This window comes from Rattus norvegicus, chromosome 6 (genome assembly GCF_036323735.1).
Source record: "Rattus norvegicus strain BN/NHsdMcwi chromosome 6, GRCr8, whole genome shotgun sequence".
NCBI classification, from domain to species: domain Eukaryota; kingdom Metazoa; phylum Chordata; class Mammalia; order Rodentia; family Muridae; genus Rattus; species Rattus norvegicus.
Window position 1 is genome coordinate 107,672,289 of NC_086024.1, and position 19,191 is coordinate 107,691,479.

The 19,191-nt window shown below is 43.1% G+C and overlaps 1 protein-coding gene across 6 annotated transcripts in view; it reads left to right on the forward strand.

The window, feature by feature from the left end:
* Sipa1l1 (signal-induced proliferation-associated 1 like 1) overlaps positions 1-19,191 on the forward strand; it is a 279,045-nt gene that overhangs the window by 101,720 nt on the left and 158,134 nt on the right. The gene's annotated exons all lie outside the window — the stretch shown is intronic.

Here is a 19,191-nt window from a genome sequence, read left to right on the forward strand (position 1 = left end):
GGGCAGTGAGTGGAATGTGAAGTGAATAATAAAATAAAAATAATAAAAAACAATTATTTGAATAAAAAAGAAGCACCATAATGGAAATATAAGAAAATAAGTACTTCTCTATCACAATCAAACTAAAAAAGAAAAAGAGAAGAAACATGGCCAGTGGGAATCCCCTCCTCAGTTCCGCAACCAGAGGTCAGAGGGTTGATGTGCTCCCTCTGACCTCCTGTTTGGGTCAGGCCTTCTTATATGAGTCTCACCCATGCACAGGGCAGAGTGGGCCTCTGCTTCTCTTACTCCTTGCACTTATAGCCTTTGTGCTTGCTGAACCCACTGCAGTGTTTGGCAGAGCCTCCAAGAAGCTGCTTCATAGCTGGGCGGTGGTGGCAAAAGCTTTTAATTCCAGCACTCAAGAGGCAGAGGCAGGAGGATCTCTGAATTTGAAGCCAACCTGCTCTACAGAACAAGTTCCGGGATAGCCAGGGCTACACAGGAAAAAAAAAAAAAAAAGAAAAAGAGAAAACGTTGGGAAAAAAAGCCGCTTCATGAGTTACGTTGTGGTTATGGCTGCCTGAGTAGAGGAGCTGGACTGTGTATGACTCTTTGATCTTGCCCTGGAATCAGTCCCTATCATGGTTAAATACAGATTTAGAGTTGTGCTTGGGGTGCGTGGCAGAGACCTTGAAATAATAGGCTCTCTGTGCAGAGCTGTTTCACAGACTTAGTCCTCTGTCGACTGCATTGTCCAAGACGCAAGCCATGTGGGAAGCTGCCAGTTGTGGAATCACTGTTAACATTTCAGTGGCTCTCGTCTTCTTCCTGTCGACAATAGGAGGACAGTATAAGGCAGCCATTGATGAGTGCTGTCTCATGTTTGACTTCTTGTGAGAACGGTGTCTGGAGTGTCCTGTCCTCCCTGTTCTGTCCCCATCTCTTGTCACAGCATCGCTGGCTTGGTTTCTGATACTTATGAATTTAGTTGAGTTCCTTCTGTGACATGAATTAATCTGCCTTCATTCTAACCCCCTTTGTCAGAGCCAAAAGGGGAATTTGAGAACATGGGGAGATGAGAAAGGAGAGGGTGTTCACAAGTCTCTTCATTCTCTAATGACTTTTAAAAGTTGTGAAATAAATATTATCCACACAGCTGGTGAAAAATAACTACAGTTTAGTAGATTCCTAGTGGAAATGGCTCCATGGTCTAGAAATTAACCAATTTATTTTAGGTTATTGTTTATCAGTAGAAACCCATTAAAATCAGTATGGAAGGAATTTTATATAGTTGATCATAAATCTCTTGAACTCAACCTCAGGAGGCCTTGTTAATGGAGTCACAGCAGGGAATAGGAACAGATAACTAGGAAGGCCTAATATAAGGTAATTAAGAATAACTCACTCGGCATTTAAATTATAGAAAATGAGAGTAAAATATAAAGCTAAAGATGGTTGACAGTTGTGCACTATCTTTAGCGATACCACACTTTAGTGATCTTGTATTCCGGTTGTTTGCTGTGCTTTTGTTATTTAAGACTAATGGTAGGAACCTTTGTGGAACACAAGTACTGCCCCGTCCTCTGCCTTACATGCTTTGTCTCATGACTTGCTGACAAGAACCTCCTCAGACTGACCTGATGAATGGGGAGCACGTGATGCAAAAGAGGTCAGTCATGGGGTTAGAGGTCAAATAGTTTGCCTCTAGACATTCTGCCCTTACCTGGTTAGCCTAACATTCCCTGGGTGTTAGTTGTGGTATAGCTTAGTGGCCAGGATGCGTCCTAGTGTGCTGGCTAGGTTTGGTTACTTAACACAAGCTAGAGTCATCTGGGCAGAGGGGTCTCAGTTGAGATGCCTTTATAGAAGATTCACAAGAAAAGTTGAGAAAGCCGTGAGAAGTAAGCCAGTAAGCAGCACACCTTCATGGCTTTTGCTTCAATTTCTGTCTTGAGTTTCTGCCCTGGCTTCCTGAGTGACAGAATGGGACCTTAGAGTTATAAGATGAAATAAACACATCCTTCCCCAAGTTGCTGTTGTTCATGGTGTTACGTCACAGCAACAGAAACCTCACCCTGGGGAGCTCCCATGAGCAGGACTCTGGGTTTGATATCAAGCACAGCAAACAAACTAACAAACCAGCAAACATCAAAACCACTGAAAAGCTCTGTACAGTTGAATTGAATTAAGTTCTGAAAGAGAAGAAATTATAAAGACAACAAAAGTACTAAATATTAATTGTGCATTAAAAATACAGCTGAACTATATTGTGACCATGTATGTCAAAACTGCAAAAAGTAAGCATGGGAATTGATCATTGTTCATTTTGAACCAGACCTGGGCGGGGAGGAAAGCCTCCGTTTTTAGGATTCTTTCTCATGAGAATAATTCTTCTGCCAGTTTATCCCATGTGTCCTTGATGTAAGTAATCAAAAGCATTCCTTTTTCAGTAGCATTGATTGAAGTGAGTCTAATGAGTCCAGTGCCAGGGATCAAATCCCTGATGGCGTTAACCTCCTCTCCTCTCCGGATGGCTTGGTGGGGAGAGGACTTCTGTTCTGGTGTAGACGAGATGGCTGCTCCTCTCCATTCTTTCTCCTCTCACCCAATGAATGGTAGTCAGAGATTTGATACTTGCAAGAGAGTAGGACCGCAAAGGAATCAGGAATGGTGTTAACATCCTGTGCAGATGGATGTTTGTGCCTGGAGCCTAATGTTTATATAGCCGCCTCTGTGACTATTTAGGAAGCAGCCAATCTGGACAACCTGTGTGGTATTCCCTCTGACAGACACAGCTGTTGGTGAAGCACAGATAAGATCTTTTACTATGGTCACAGAGCAAGTGACTGTAAAGTTGTTCGCCAGCGACATACCATAGTGTTTGTTGTAAAACTTTTTAAAGTGCCCAAAATGTAAAGATTATTAGAATTAATTAGATGTTAATTAACTTTGAGACAAGATTGTATGCAGTAATCCATGCTGACTTTGAAATCGATATGTGTAGCCCAGGTTAGCTTTGAGCTTATAGCTACTCTTTTGCCTCAACTTCATGAACACTGGGATTACAGGCATGAGCCTGACGTATTCTTCATATAAGCCTAAATATTTCTATTAGACAGGAATTGTGTAAGTGCTGGGAGTCAGTTTCTGTTTGAACATAACAATTGGTTATGTAAGGCGTTTGAATGAAGCTGGTTGTGTGGAGCCAGCTTTTTAGTATTTTAGGATGAAGTCACTGTAGTTCTCGGTGAAATACCTCTCAAGTTTACTGTCTGCATTTATGCTTCATACAGATTTATAAATGGAGCATTTGATTCTGCTCTGCTGAAGTCATTGGCAACTCCTGGGAGATTGTATCTGTGCAGAAGTCTGTGGAAATCAAGGAGACCCTGCCTAATTACAGTTGCGGCAGCCAGAGAGAGCGGAGATGAGCGCTCCACTTCTGGGGTCTTCCTTTGCTTTCCAGGACTCAGTGTTAGTAACCTGTCCCATCACTCCGCTAATTCTCTACATCACAACCAGAGTCCCCAAACAAACGTATGTCTAGCTGTGTTCCTTTCTTGCTAAACTATTTCTATGGCTTCTCACATAGGTCATCCTCATGGTCTCAAATACTGTGATGGGAACTGTGCCAGTCTGGGCAGCCATGTTATATGTCACTTCCTTCATTGACCTTGGTGCCCTGAAATTCTGCCCCCGTCTTAGTGTCTGTGCCTCAGTGTGGCCTGACAGGCTGCAGTTTGAGGTAGTACAGTTTGAAAGCAGGAGTTGGGAGACCTCCTCTACTACTCAGAAATTGTATGCTGGTATCTTTTTATTTGTTTTTAATGCTTTTTATATTATCTTTGACTTGGAAATATTAGTTAAATACTTGAAATCTTTTTAGTAACAGGCATAAAATTAACAGTTACAACATACCTGTTCTGTTAGAATGTTGCATCTTTCTGGGATAGCCTTGACTTTGTTCAGAGCAGTGGCTGGGCAGGACTGGCAGCACTTGTCAGCCCAGCCACTGGGGCGCAATGTGCTGGGATCAGGGTTCGAGGTCCATTTCAGCAGAGCACTTTGCTGTCCCATTGCGTTGCTGTTCTTGAGTGATACAATGACTTGCCTTACAGCAGGAGTCTTTGATGGTAGACTTTTTGTTAGTGTGCAGCAGTATTTGAAATAGAAATAATTTTTTGAGTCAAAATAGAAATAGAATTGTTTTCTTATAGCATTTCCACTTGGATTTTGTCCATAGCCATGAACAATGTCTGTACATTGAGTTACAGTGGAGGTAATTCTGACTTCTTTTTTCTTCAATCTGTGAATGTCTGATTCTGCCCAGAGGCAGGAGTCCCTCTTCCAACTCTGCATGATATCTAGGGATTATAATTCTTTTTTTTTTTTTTTTTTTTTTTGGTTCTTTTTTTTTCGGAGCTGGGGACCAAACCCAGGGCCTTGCGCTTCCTAGGTAAGTGCTCTACCACTGAGCTAAATCCCCAGCCCCGGGATTATAATTCTTACCAGGCATGAGCAGTGCTAGGATGCTTGATTCTTTGGGGTAAGGGATAGAATGGATATTTTTGCCAAAAAAACAGAAACAAAAACAAAAAACAACACATAAAACAAAGGAAAGCCAAGTCTCACTGAGTCAGTTGATTTGCTCTGGAGCAGCCATAGCTTTTAACACATACAGTGCTGGGGACACATTTCACACAAGGTGTACTGTGTAAGAATGCTGCTGTGCTCTAGAGCTCTGATCACAACAGAGTTGACCCCCAACTTCACCCTTATCCAACCTTTATGTGACTTGTAATCCAGGAAGAAGCCTGTGTAACTAGGCTGTCTTACCATGCTGGTGGTGTTTATCAGGCTTTTTCTCACTGTGCCCGGCGTACCTGGCCTCTCTCCAAGGGCCTGTGGGACTCTCCTACTCTTCTAGGTCCTTCCAGACTGGATCATTGGTTCCTGCCTACAGAAAATACCACAAACTGTATTTGGCTATTTAATAATCACAAATGGAGGGTTGGGGAGATGGGGAGTCAGTGGTTAAGAGCACTGACTGCTCTTCCAGAGGTCCTGAGTCCAATTCCAGCAACCACATGGTGGCTCACAATCATCTGTAATGATATCAGATGCCCTCTTCTGGTGTGTCTGAAGACAGCTAAAGTGTACTCTTATAAGTAAAATAAATCTTTAAAAAAAAAATAGTCACAAATGGATATGTGACAGAAAAAGACCCAGTCAGGATCTAGGTGCTAACGTTGCTTCTGTGTTTGAAGTTGTATTTTGCCAAACGTCATGAGCACTTTTAACCGTTCTTTAATAAGGCAGTGGAGCTTGTGTGTGACCTCAGGGCTTGAGTTGTACAAATTAACTGTCTGTTAGGAGCTCTAGAGAGGGACTCCAGCAGCCAGCATCCCTACTGTGAGGACACTGGAGTTCCAGCCTCAATGTCTGCAAGAGCAGGGCCAGGACCAGGGGTGGAAGGGCTGCTCTGAAATTCTTACCCGTTCACTTGAAACTCCTTGGCCATCCCTTACTTAAGAGGCTCAGATGTAGCGTTTGAGTGGGGATGGAGCCATCCCAAATAACATTTCTATTACAAAAGTCTTGAAATGCTGACTCTCTGCCATCAAACACAGACTTATTTTTAAGCCATGAATCTGCCTAGCGGTCTTTCCAAAATTTAGAGGTGTAACTAGTGTTATTTACAGATTTAACTTATTCCTCAATTTTTTTCTTCTCTCTCTCCCTCTTCCTCCCCACCTCCCCAGACAGGGTCTCACTGTGTAGACCAGGTTGGCCTAGAAGTCACAGAGATCTGCCTGTCTTTGCCCTCCTTATTGATGGAATTAAAGGCATGTACTCTTGTGCCCGGTGATATAGGGGAATTTTAAAGGAAACATTTTAGCTTAGGGAGGATTCCCTCCTCCCCCACCCAGTTCATTTCTATTTTTTGTAAAAAATTTTAATGCACCATTATTATTATTATTTTAAAAACCTATTTATTTATTATATATAAGTACACTGTAGCTGTCTTCAGACACACCAGAAGAGGGCATCAAATTCCGTTACAGATGGTTGTGAGCCACCATGTGGTTGCTGGGATTTGAACTCAGGACCTTTAGGAAGAGCAGTCAGTGCTCTTAAACACTGAGCCATCTCTCTAAATGTATTTATTTGTTTGTTTGTTTTTTTTTTTTAATGTATCAGATCCCATTACAGATGGTTGTGAGCCACCATGTGGTTGTGGGTATTGAACTCAGGACCTCGGGAAGAGCAGTCAGTGCCTCTAACCACTAAGCCATCTCTCCAGTCCCTACCATTATTATTTACGAATAAATGCTTTGTTAAAACAGTATTGGTGATCTAGACTTGAATAGGATTGATAAAGGTGTAGCAAGGATTCCTCCACATTTTGGAGCACAGGTATGCAGGAGTGTTTCTGACAAGCATGTTTTGCTGAGCCTCTCCCTTAGCAAACGAGCCGCCATTGTACGGCAGGAGGCTTGTCTGCAGGCTTAGGACGCTGTTGAGGAGCACTGTTGTCTGTCTCGCCTCCAGATTTTCTACCTGGTAACCGTTCGGATGGATCTGCCTGTTGCCTTCTGTTGTTGGGCCTTCAGCTTTCTCTTCCTCTCTCAGCCCTTTTGCTATGGAGTGGTCTTTCACCAAGTCACTTCCTTGCCGCTGACCCTGTGGGCTAGCACATGCTGTCACCAGTGTTCTCTAGCCTCTGTTTTTTGGCATCCTGGAGAGAAAGTATAGGTTCACATGATGAATGAACTAGTCCATGAGGAACACTCCGGACCATGGGTGCCTCCACTCAGAGAGCATGTTTTATATATCTGTCATTCCTTCATACTGCACTGTAATTACATTAGTGCCCTCAGCCCTGACACAGCCCTGGCATTGCTACACTGTTTTTTGGAGTGGTTCTTGGTAGTTTCCATGTACACAGTGTATGGGGGGTATTTAACCTGTATGCAGTGAGTAGGTGGGTCAGCAGGAGAGGAGAAAGAGACTGGTTTTCTGGTGTCCACTTTGACCTACTCAGCCCTTAAGACATAAGGCAGTGAGCTGCATAGATGCTGGGGTATGAAGAGTCAATTTTCCACTGTGCCTCTTGCTAACATAGGAGTAGCTTGGCTCTCATACACACTGCATGGCTCACTGCATTGGTCTGGTGTCCTTCATCTCTGACTGGAAGACTGCTGAGGGACTCAGTACTCACTGTCTCTAGGTTCTTTATGGAACAGTTCTTGCTGGTTGCTGGGCTTCAGAGCTGCAGAGTAAGTAGGAGAAGGCTTTGCCTTATAGTGTTTCCAGAGTTGGGGTGGGGATGGATACACTCATACAAACCCCATCCTCAGTTTGTAAGTGCTGAAGTGAAGGGTAGAGATGAGGATAGAGGATTGACATAAGAGGCTCTTAGGCCTGTGTCTTCTTAGAAACATTAAGTTCTCTCTCTGGCACGTAGTGCTGTTCCTTAAGCCTGTTCTCTTGGAATGGTAGGTTTGAAGACAAAGCCACTTGAGAGGCCATGCCAAGGTCTTACAACAGCAGGAAGCACAGGCTCCAGGCTGCTTTGCACATGTGGCACCAGTGTTAGGTTGTCTACATGACATAGGCTACCACCTTACATTCAAAGGTGGAAGGAACAAAGAATGGACTCTGAGCAGCCCTTCCATGTAAGCCATCCCTCCTAAGACATGTTTCACCAGCCAGAACTTAGTGTTGACTCATGCTGGAGCTTCATGGGAAGCCCTGGCAGGTCATTATAAAACCAGGTGTCTTGCTTCTTGTAAACTAGCTTGAAAGATCACTTGGCAATGAAAGGGAAGGGGAGGTGGAGAGTAGGTATTAGGTAAACAGTGGGTAGCCTCAGTTCCTTTCATTTGCACACTCACTAAACACTGGTGAGTGACTGTGCGAGCAAGTGAACGAACTGGCCATGGAGAGTCCAGGCATTTGGTGCCTATGCTGTGCTATGGTCTAACAGTGTGGTTTGGTTTTGGTTTTGCGTTGCTGGGGGTCAGACTGTAAGTGCTCCACCAGTTAGCTACCTTTTCAGCCCTTGAATTGTGAGATAGGGTTTTGCTTTTAGCCCAGGCTAGCATGAATCTCAGGAACTCAGCCTCTCCAGTGTTGGGATCTCATGTGTGTGCCACCACATCTGGCACACTTACCGGTTTTTAGTCTTAAAATCAGGGTGTTCTCGGGTACCTGGAAAATTAAATAGTTGGAATTGCTTATTGCTTTGTTCTCAATCACATTAGCGAATCTTTAAGTCCATGGATTAGGGGAGACTTACAGGGTGAGGGACAAGGGATTTGTGTTCATGACTGGACTAATCAAATTTACTTAAATAGTTTTACTGAATTACTGTTATTTTGATTTGTAATGTCAGTGTATAATTTATCTTCTGTATTTATAAGACATTTTTCCCAGAGGTAGATAGGTAGCTCTGTGTGTGTGTGTGTGTGTGTGTGTGTGTGTGTGTGTGTGTGTGTATGTGTGTGTCAGTGTGTCTATGTCTGTGTTTTCATTTTTTATCTTTGTTCTGTGGTGATTTTCCTGACATGTATGTTAAAGTCTGTATAATTGTACTATTGGAAAACAGTGTTTGAGACCAAGAGCTAGAAAAGATAGTTGGTACAGGTCTGTAATCCTAGTATGTGCTAGATGAACCAGGAGTATGGTGTAGCCTGGGCTATACAAGGAGAGTCAGTCTTCCTATGTTTCCTGAAATAATTTAAAAAAAAAAAAAAAGGTTTTCCCAGAGCTTTTAGGCTTCTTAGAAATTGAGTGAGGGCGATTAAAAGTTTCCAAGGCCATATCAATCCCAGGCATAGTTACTTAGCAGATGTAATAGGGAACTCGTGGCTCTTTCCATCTTCTTACCTCTGAATAGAGGTCAGAAGAAACCCTGTCTCCGATGTGCATGGGGCTTTTCTGTGGTCAGGGTGGCCCTTTGAACTTGTACTCTGGGGAGAGCAGTTCCTGTGAGGAAGCCTAAATAGGTTTTTGTTGGCGTACTTTTAGGGTATCCATGCACTCTGTACACTGAGACACTATGACTTCATTCTGGTGTACTGAGCAGTCGGAAATGAGTTTCCCCAAACCACCCTCCTGTGAAGAAAGGCCCCTTGTATCAGTTATGTAAAGGACATTCCAGGACCCTCAGCTGCAGGGTGCTCTGTCTTCCCAGCTGCCTCCTTGCCTTATGGACGCCAGGTCCAAGAAGAAGGCGGCCTTGTTTGTTGCATATAAAACTAGTGTCACTAAGGCTTTGCTCAAGCAACTTAATTGCTTAAAAGCCTGGCGAGACATTCTTCACCAGATAATAATTTAAATAATGGTTAAATTTAGAACCCAACTTACATTAGTTTAAACATAGCCATTGCCTTTAGAAAGCTGATCTGACACACTGGGGCCTGAGGGTCTAATATCTGAATTCAGTTTCTGTAGGTCTGTATTAGACTTTCAAAGGCAGTTAGCACTTGAGACCCGTATGCAAACCATCTGGCTTGGGACTTGGGATTCAATATCTGGCTTTTTAATTCATTAGAGAATAAAATCTGATTTTTGTACAGTAATTTTATTGGATATTTTGTAGCTTGATGAGGAAATATTAGAGAACATAGTGGAAAAGTTTGAAGGTTAATTTTACATTAATAAAGTCACTGTGCTGCGATGCTTCATAGTTTCTTCAGAAAAGCCAGAGATTTCCCTTAGAGGGCAATATGAGCACTGCTAACACAGAAAATGGAGAACAGAGGAAGAGCAGCTCTTCCCTAAGGCTGGAAGTCAGCCGCCAGGTCCTGTAATAGTGAGCTTCACCTGTGCAAGGGGAGCATCAGTACAACATACAGATGGCTCCTCAAACCTCACTGTCTTACCTGTATGCACCTGACACACAGCGTAGTGTATAAAAGTTAGGCTTGAGTACTTTTAAATTATAGATAAATAAACATACATTGCTTTGCATTGATGTATTTAAATTATTGCCTTGAATTTTATGTGAAATTGAAAAAAAAAGCTTAAAACAAGTATTTGAATTAATTTTACTTAAGCAGGGAAAACTATTACAACCTAGAGCCAGTATTTTATCTACATGACTCAAAAATGTGAAAACACTGGACTGGAGAGATGGCTCAGCGCTAAGAGCACCGCCTGCTCTTCCAGAGGACCCTGACTCAGTAACAGCCATCTATAACCCCATTTCCAGAGGCTCTGACACCCTTGGTGTCACCCTCTGCGTGCCAGGCATTTATCTGTGCACAGACATACATATAGAAACAAACAAAACAAAAAACCCACCTATACACATAAAATAATATATTATTCTCTTTTCAATTATGTGCATATTTTTAGTTTCTTTGTGGCATGTCCACATGAGTACAGGTACCAGTGGAGGTTAAAGGAGTCAGGGTCTCTGGAGCTCCAGCTGTGGTAGGCTGTGGCATGCCTGTTGGAATTGAACTCAGGTCCTCTGTGAGAGCAGTAGTGCTCTTAACTGCTGAGTCATCTCTCCGAGGTGTTCTCCCAGGTTTGTCTTTATATAGGAATACATATATTAGTTTCTGGACACCGTTCTTCTCGTAGTTTTAATGACTGTCATATTCACCTTGGTGAATAGTTCCCTTGAGGCTGAAACCTTTTAGTGAGGCTTGTGTTTGACATTATGTCTCTGATATTTTCAGCAACAGTAAACCATATATTATTTTATAACCCTACTGTGTCTGTACTGTTATTTTCTTACATCATAACAAGTGTCATTGAAAAAATATGGTGAGGTTCTAAGTGCATTTTATTTGTAAGAGGAAATACTGTCCATATTGTTAGAATATTTGGTATGTTTCTGACATAAGCCTACTATGGACAGTTTTGGATTATATTGCTCATCCTTGGGATAATTTCAAGATCACCATGCAGTTGACTTGCCATATAGTGACATTGTCTGAAGCAGTGGGGAGGGTTCTAAAATTCTTTTCTTATTTGTTGTATATTTATTTAGATAGCTCCAAGTACTTGCTTCCAGTAGTCACTCTTTATTCATCACACAAATGCCAAATCTATAAAAAATGTAGCCTTCAGTATTAGCTACCTAATAATAATGTACGTATCTTATAGAGAACATTTCAGTCAATGGTTTTAGGAATGGAGGTGTTTATTGTGAAGCTTGGTATTTTTAATATCTCAATTTTTAATGTTTTACAGGTTGCTTCCTGCTGGTAGTTTACCCTTCTTACTCCTCAGAATCCTCCCTTTGAGGAGGCAGGACATCCATGTTTAAAAACTAAAGTAAACCAGATTCACATACTGGTGGATTTCTGACCGATGCAAAGAAGGTGTTGGCTACCGATTGACTCTGAAGTCTGGATGCCAGTCTTGATTTGGTTTTCCAGTGACGCCTTCATTTCAATAGACACTTTTTCTGAAATGACTGTGGCTCTTGGAAACTCAGCTGTCTTTGGGTGCTGTCTACACTTTGAGTGGCAGTTGAAGGGAACCCTCTTTAGTTTTAGTTTGGTTTGGCTTTTTCTCACACCCTCCTGTATATCAGGCATCATGCTAAGCTTTGGGAAGATAGAATTTTCCACGCGATCATCATAGAACATGTGAGTTAGTGGACGGCATAAAACAAATAGGACGTAGGAAAGTCTCTACACACAACAGGAGGCAGTAAGAACGTGTGAGAGCCTGAGGGTAAATGACTTTTCAGTCATGCTATGGTTGGGTCCAGGGCCTCACATGTGCCGGGCACGCTCTTCCTCCTGAGCCGTGTCTTCAGTCTCTGCTGTTTATTAAAAACCAAATGAACAAGAAGAAGATGAGCAAGAGCCTTGCAGACTGAATTTCCAGACAGTGGAATATGAAAAATGCATATGAGCATTGGGTTAGTGCCTCAAAATTGAGATTTGCCGGATTGTCTACAGGCTTTTGGACCTTGCCAGTAATTTGAGATTTGGCATCAGATGTAAAGAGGAACCTTGAATGGCTTTAGTAAGTATATAAAACAGACTGTCAGGAAGATAGTGCTAATCCTTTCTGAGGTTCTGAGGCATGAAGGGATTGGTTACCTTCCTCACACCTGCCCCCGCCCCTGTTAGCTTATTGTGTTGGTGCATTTCAGAGCCCTTCCTTGACTGCAGTTTAGACTGTCCAGTGCCTAGCTAGCACTAGTGTCTTATTTGTGCCCTTGAGTTTGAGCAGAACGAGATGTGGAGGAGAGGATCAGAGCCTCTGCGCTTGTGTGGAAACATGGGTTCTCTTCTTACCCTGAGGAAAAGAAGAAAGGATTGTCTATGCTCTGAGGGAAATTTTCTGGTGGCCCATGTCTGTCGGCACATTCTTGTTTAAACTTTTCTGATAGTGAGGAACCAACAGAGCCTGCATAGGTCTGCAACAGAGACAACAGGGTCTTTGTTTGGACCCTCTGAGAAAGACTGGCCACTGTACTAAGGCTGGAGTGCAAAGAAGTGGTGTGCTAGCTGAGACTTTCCTGCCTGCAGCCTAACTGTATGGCTGCAAAAAGGATTCGCCAAAGGGAACACTGTGGCTCCCTTGAAGTTTCAGAGGAATGGAGACAGGAGAGAACTTGTTACATAAGGTTGGTTTTACTAGTTCAGAAATGTAATGTTTCAGTATGACTACGTTTTCCCAGTAGTATGAAAGATCAGGTCTGTGATTTATGAGGAGGAGGTGAGGGAGTTGTTTGAAGGCCACCTTCTCAGTGCGTTCCTCTCACTCACTCTAGTTGGGAGTGTGACAGAAGTTGAGTTGTGAGGCCACTGTTGAGTGGGCAACTGTGTGTGCATATGGATGGCGCTCATAAGAGCCCTGAGCATGAATGATTTCTGTTCTTTAGTCGCCACTTCACACTGGGTCAGGGCTCTCCCGAGTTATACTCTTGGTGATCTAGAAGTTCTGAGGGCGAGTCTTCTGAGCAGACGAAGCTTTTGAGAAACCATGATAACGGTTGGCCTCGTGACCCGAGCTGGGTTAACGCTGAGCTGTGCTGTTGTGGCTGCTGAGTTTCACAAAGCCGGTTGCTTGTCCCTAAGGATCCCAGGACGGACGGGCTTCGTTGTGCCTGGGAAAGGCCATCATGGAACTAACTCATTTCCTCCTTAGGGAGGTCCGTCATTTTCATACATGACTTTTCTCTGTAATACTGTCTTTCTTCTGTTCCCTCCAAGGTGTGCACCCACCATACCTGTTCCTTTAGCCTCTGTGAAATCTCTTTGAGGGAGATGCTGGTCTTGATCGAGTGTCGTGTTTGCATTCCTTGCTTTCCATGGCTTTGCAGGACTAGGAAAGTAATTGAGTTGTCTGCTGGGGTGACTGAGGACATGTATTGACACCTCCCACTCTTGAAAATATGCTTTGATAAGGTGTCACAGAGGAAGTAGCTCTTACAGAAGTCAGCTCAGAGTGTCTGTTGGATTATTGCTCCAGAATACAGCAGTGTCTATACTGTCTGAGCAGAACAATGCGGGTGGGGTGGGGGTGGTGGAAGTGGAGTGGGGGGTCAGAGATTGTATTCAGGCTGATAATGATACTGTAGCAATGCATTTGTACTTGGAAAGTGTGGTCAGGTGTTCTAAGAGGAATGCTGTCAGTTCAGCAAATGTTTTCTTTAGTCTGAAGTGCTTTACATAGTTTCTTGTTAGTTGCTCTTTAAGTTAAAGACCTTTGCACTATAGATAACTGGCAGTACTGACTCCGGAAAGCCCATGTTTAATAGTTACTGTACATCATCAGGCCCTTAGTTAAGCAGGTGCTCTCGGATTGGAGCTGCGTATAGCATGGGCCATCGAGAAAGCAGACCTCTACCGGGTGCAGCTTTCCTCTGCTTCTCTCAGAATCGGAGTCCTTTAGAGTTTGCTTTGTGTTGCTTTTTGCCGTTCTGCGCACTTTCATACATGAGTCCTCTGGTGACTCACTGTACTTGTACTGGCAGTGTCCTTGCCTGGCTCTTGGTGCTTGGAAGTTTTTAGTCTTTTGCCATTGGCTTTGCTATTGTAGATTTTTATAGAATTTCTCTTTATAAGGCTGAGGAAGTTCCCTTTGATTACTGTCGATGAGAGTTTGTTTAATTGAGCATGTGTATGTTCATGCATTTGTGTATGTGCACATGTACATATGAAGACACAGATCAGTGTGTATGTGCACATGTACATATGAAGACAGAGATCAGGGTTGGGTGCACATGTACATATGAAGACAGAGATCAGTGTGTATGTGCACATGTACATATGAAGACAGAGATCAGTGTTGGGTGCCTTCCATCTTACCTTTTGTTTTCTTTTTCTTTTTTTTTTTTTCTTTTTTTTCTCTTTTGGAGACAGGGTTTCTCTGTGTAGCCTTGTCTGTTCTGGAACTTGGTCTGTGGACCAGACTGGCCTTGAACTCGGATTTGCCTCCCTCGGCCTCCCAAGTGTTGGTATTAAAGTGTGCCCCAGCACTGCCCAGCTTCCCTCTTACTTTCTCTGATGGTGTCACCCAGTGAGTCTGACACTTACTGGTTTGACAGACTGGCTAGCGAGGCCCTCGGGTGGATCCACTCGTCTTCCCTTCTCCCTAGAGCCTGTGCTGACACACACTTGGCATCACACCAGCCTGTGTGGACACTGGGGGTCTGAGCTCAGGTGCTTGGGCTGCATAGCAAGCCCTGCATTGCTGAGCCATCAGCCTGGCTCCAAGGTTTAACTGTCTAATCCCAAAGAAAAGGGTTGTTTATGTGCTTTCCCTCGCGTGCGCACACATGCGTTATCTTTGCCTGGCTTTGGCATTGTGTGAAATTGAGTTCATAGGGTGACTTCGGCGTCTTCTATTACTTAGAAATTTGTGAGGTTTGGATTTTTTTTTTTTTAACTATTCTACAATAAAGCCATCTGGGCCTGGGATTTTCAGTGTGGAAAGATTTTTAATTACTAATTCAGTTTCCTTTTATAGACATATTTACTTTTTCTTCTTGTACCAGTGTTGATTAATCCTTTATACCTTTCTTTGAGTTTGATGTGTCCTGCTTACCTCATTCGGTGGCTGTATGGTCTGAATGTGACTTGTCGCCCCTGAGGTGCCAGTGGAACCCATCTCCACCGTAAGGCATTACAGTGGTGAAGGCTGCTCTAACTGCGCTGTGTAATTAGGGTAAAGTAAGGCCGGTGCAGAGCTGGTTTATAGACTAGGAAGAGACGCATGCCTCATGCACCTTTGCCTCACACCCGTCAGAACTCCAGCAGTAGGAAGGCATTCCTAGGTGCAAGCTTCCGCCCTAGTCTAGAACTCCAGGCCTCAAGGCCCCTCCTCTCAGCCACTTACCTTGCTGTGTCTAGTGGCAGAATCCATTCTCGGGACCTTCGCAGTCTTTGCACCGTCAACAGTTGATGTTTTCCCCTTACGAGGGTGATTGGTGGGCTCTCTTCTGTTTTGCTGTAGTTTTTCCTTTCTTGGGGAGTCTAGTAGAAAATTGTCAATTTAACTGATTTTTTAAAAAGAAATTTTGGCCTTACTGTTTTCTCTATTATTATTGTTTAGTTTATTAAATGAGATGAGTTGAGGTCGTTCTTTTGTTCTGTTAAAGTTTAAAATTAAAATTCTAGGTGCTAAAGTATAGTTCAGTGGTTAAATGTACTGTCTGCTTTTCTAGGGATCCTAAGTTCAATTCCCAGCAACCACATGGTGGCTTACAACCATCTGTAATGCAATCTCATGTCCTCTTCTGGCCTGCAGGTGTGCATATCGATAGAGCACTCATATATATTAAGTAAGCAAATAAATGCACAAATACATATGTTCAGAAAATAAAATTCTGTATCAGAATTAGCTGTATTATATACATTTAAATTTTTTATTATGTTAATATTTAATTTTACTTTTGATAGTTTTCTGATCAGTGGGTTGTTTACACATTTGTGTTTAACTTCTTCCAGGATCTTTTGGTGTAGAACTTGAACAAATTTCATACCAGCCTAGTACTTGTGAGTTTAACCAGATTTGCTTTGTGACATTGCAGCTGTCCTTCCTCCTTGGTCCTTGATCTGAGTGTCCCGCTGTGATGTTGGTCAAGTGGCTGAGTTCTTGCATACAGTTCCATGCATTTTATTTTATTTTTTGACTGGTGGTTGTATCTGTTACTTAAAGTGGATTCAGAGGTTATAGGCGAATTGTCTCTCTTCAGACCAGTCTGTTGCAGAGCATTCCTCTGGAGCTCTGTTACATCTCCCTGGGAATTGACCTGCCCTCATTCTGTGTCCTTCCCTTTGTTGCCTAGTGATTTCCATGTCTTAGAGCCCTTTTCTCTAACAGTGTGTAGTAGCCCACACTCAGTGCTGTAGTCTTTCTCTTTCATGCAATGCTGCTTGTGATGCTGAGGCCCCACTGCCTGCTGCACCCTGCTACTCCAGCTGAGCTAGCTACTCCAGCTGCTATCTTTGAAGAACATTTAATATCAGCTGTAATAAGAATGTTACAATGTAGTCTTTTATATACATTAAAATGTGCTGCATGCTCCTGGCTTTTTTTATGAATAAGCTAGTGGTCCAAGTTGTGTTACTGTACAGCTTTAAGGGGGCAGATGGTCGCTCACTGCTCATGCAGGTTCTGCTGAGTTCAGTCACTGGGTTAAGAGTCCCCTGTCTAAAATTCTCCCTCATTCTCCTTCGTAGCCAGTAGCACTCTCTGGTCTGTCCCTCTGGCTCCTTTTGAGATTGCTATTTAACGTAATGACTGAGAATGTCAAATGAAGTTGTCTAGTGTAATGAGAACACCTTCTTCTTCATTGCCTTTGGGAGCCATCCAAGTGATGGTGTCTGTCTGAAGCTTGCTGCTTTCTGTTGCTGGACAGATCCTTCTATAGTTACCACTGAAGGACACTTTGGCTAATTCCAGTTTGGGGTACTTATGAGTAGAGCTGCCATAAACATAGCATTTAGGAAAGCCCTACCCCTACCCCCCTTTTAAACAGCTCTGGGGTTTGAACCCAGGACCTCGTCCAATCTAGCAAGTGCTGGTTCCTTGAGTTTATCATCCACCCATGACCCCTTAGCTTTTGTTTCTCTAAGGAGATAGCAGGTGTGATTTTGAATCCTGGGCCCACCAAACTGTTTTCAGGAGTGGCAAAGTGGCCAAGCCATATGCCCCATCATGTTTATTTGAGAGCTCCCATTGTGTTCCTTTGACAGTCCTAGTAAGTACAGAACATGCCACCCCATGGTTTTAATTTAAATTTATCAATAGCCTATGACTTTAAATGTCTTTCATGTATATTTTTTCATCCTTCTTTTGTCTTTGGTGAAGCTTCCTTTCAGTGTTAGGTTTTCTATGAACAGTTTCTGAAAAAAAATTATTTGAAGCCCCTGGGATGTCGTTTCTTGATGGCAGAGGTTACTGTGGTATTGCATTTGTCAGGCGGTTTGGTAATGTGGCACTGCACCTGCTCCCTCTCAGTTCACATTTCTGTCCTTGGTATGAGCTACTGCGGCTCCCCTACCCCAAGTCATTCAGATTTACTGCTTTTATGCAGTAGTCATGTGTTACCTCTCAGAGCTGTTAGAGAATCGATGAGATGTCCTGAGGAACAGCACAAAGTGCAGCTGGCAAACTCTGGCCTGAGCAGACCCCGCAGGCCACTCTAGTTTGTAGGCCTTAGCTGCAGGTGTTGTCTAAAGGGCTAAGCTGCCCAACTTCATGACTGAGCAGCCACCCGAGCCTTTGAGAAGCCTGTGGGTACTGTTGAGCAATCCCAGACACCAGTCCTTTTCTCTTTGGAGAACTCCTCTACCTACAACTTTTTCTGGCTCTGCTGGTGCTCTCCTGGTAAGGTAGAGCAAAAGGACGGTGTGCTTTCCCCTATTTTACTGCAGCTTTCTACTCTTCTCTGGAAGGTCCTACACTAAGTTTTGATGGTGTCTTACGGCAAGTTTTGTTGAAAAGCCTTTTATGAGCTGGGTGTTGTGGCACTCGCCTTTACTCCCAGCACTCAGGAGGTAGAGGCAGGTGTGATATCTGTGAGTTAAAGGGCAACCTGGTCTACAAAGTGAGTTCACTTTTGTAGTGTTCTCCTTATACAGTAAGGAGGGAGGGAGGGAGGGAGGGAGGGAGGGAGGGAGGGAGGGAGGGAGGGAGGGAGGGTGAGCTACATATGAGACCCTGCCTCAAAAAACAAAGCAAAGCAAAACAAATTCCCTTGAACCATTTTATAACTGGATATTTTCAAATTCTTTAGAGTTTCCAGTGGGGAGGGTCTATCTGAATTTTTATCAGTATTAATATAAACAGTGACAACAAAAATTTATTTGGTGTCATTATAACAAAAGTGATCAGATCGCAAGGAGCAATTCATCCTGAGATTTGTGGAAGAAAAACCAATTCCACCATTTGGGGCCAAATTTGAATCAAGGTTTATTAAATATTAAATACTAACCAAGAAGAGATGGACTTTGGTCAGGATCACGCTCTGAAATTTCTCAGCCGAGTGGCTCTGAGACACATATTAAAGAGGTTTATAAAGACAAACTCATAGGCCATTGTACTTTCCCATGAGGCTTTGTTGGAAAATAACGAGAACTACAACTCCCAGTATTCAGGAAGTTACCTGGTCCTTGGGCAGGTGAGGCTTACAGGTTAATTTTGGATATTCCAGAGTTTTCCATATTCTTTCCACATTTATTATGTCACTTGGCGAAATTAGTAGGAATGAAGCTTTAGCATCTTAGTGGACAGTAAGGGGAACTTCTCTGCATGTCCTTGTCCTCGTTCCACTTACAGTGCACAGTACTGGCTGCTGAGTGTTCTGTCAAGGATGCTTGTGTACTAGTACCCCTGCCATAACATGGCGTTTGTTGTACAATACAGAGCTTACGTTCTTAAGTTATCAGTCTCATTGTTTTCTCATTTCAACCTGTGAACTGGGCTAGCAAGCCTCTCAATGTAATAGAGAAGTTATTGGTCTCCTCTACATTATCATTAGCCTAGGTGATTTTAGGACCGTAATTTGAATTTCTTCCTGATGAATGGACAGAACCCATTTTGAGGGACATTAGTAGGCACACATTTTTTTTGCAACCTACTTTATAAGAGTTCAATCTTTGCTCCAGCCCACCACCCAGCTAAGGTAGTGGAAGAGAAAAGTTTTAGGATGGGGGAAGTGGACCTGTTCAGCAGTAGTTCTTTGTGGGCGAGCTTGACCTTTGGCAACAGTTCAGTCCT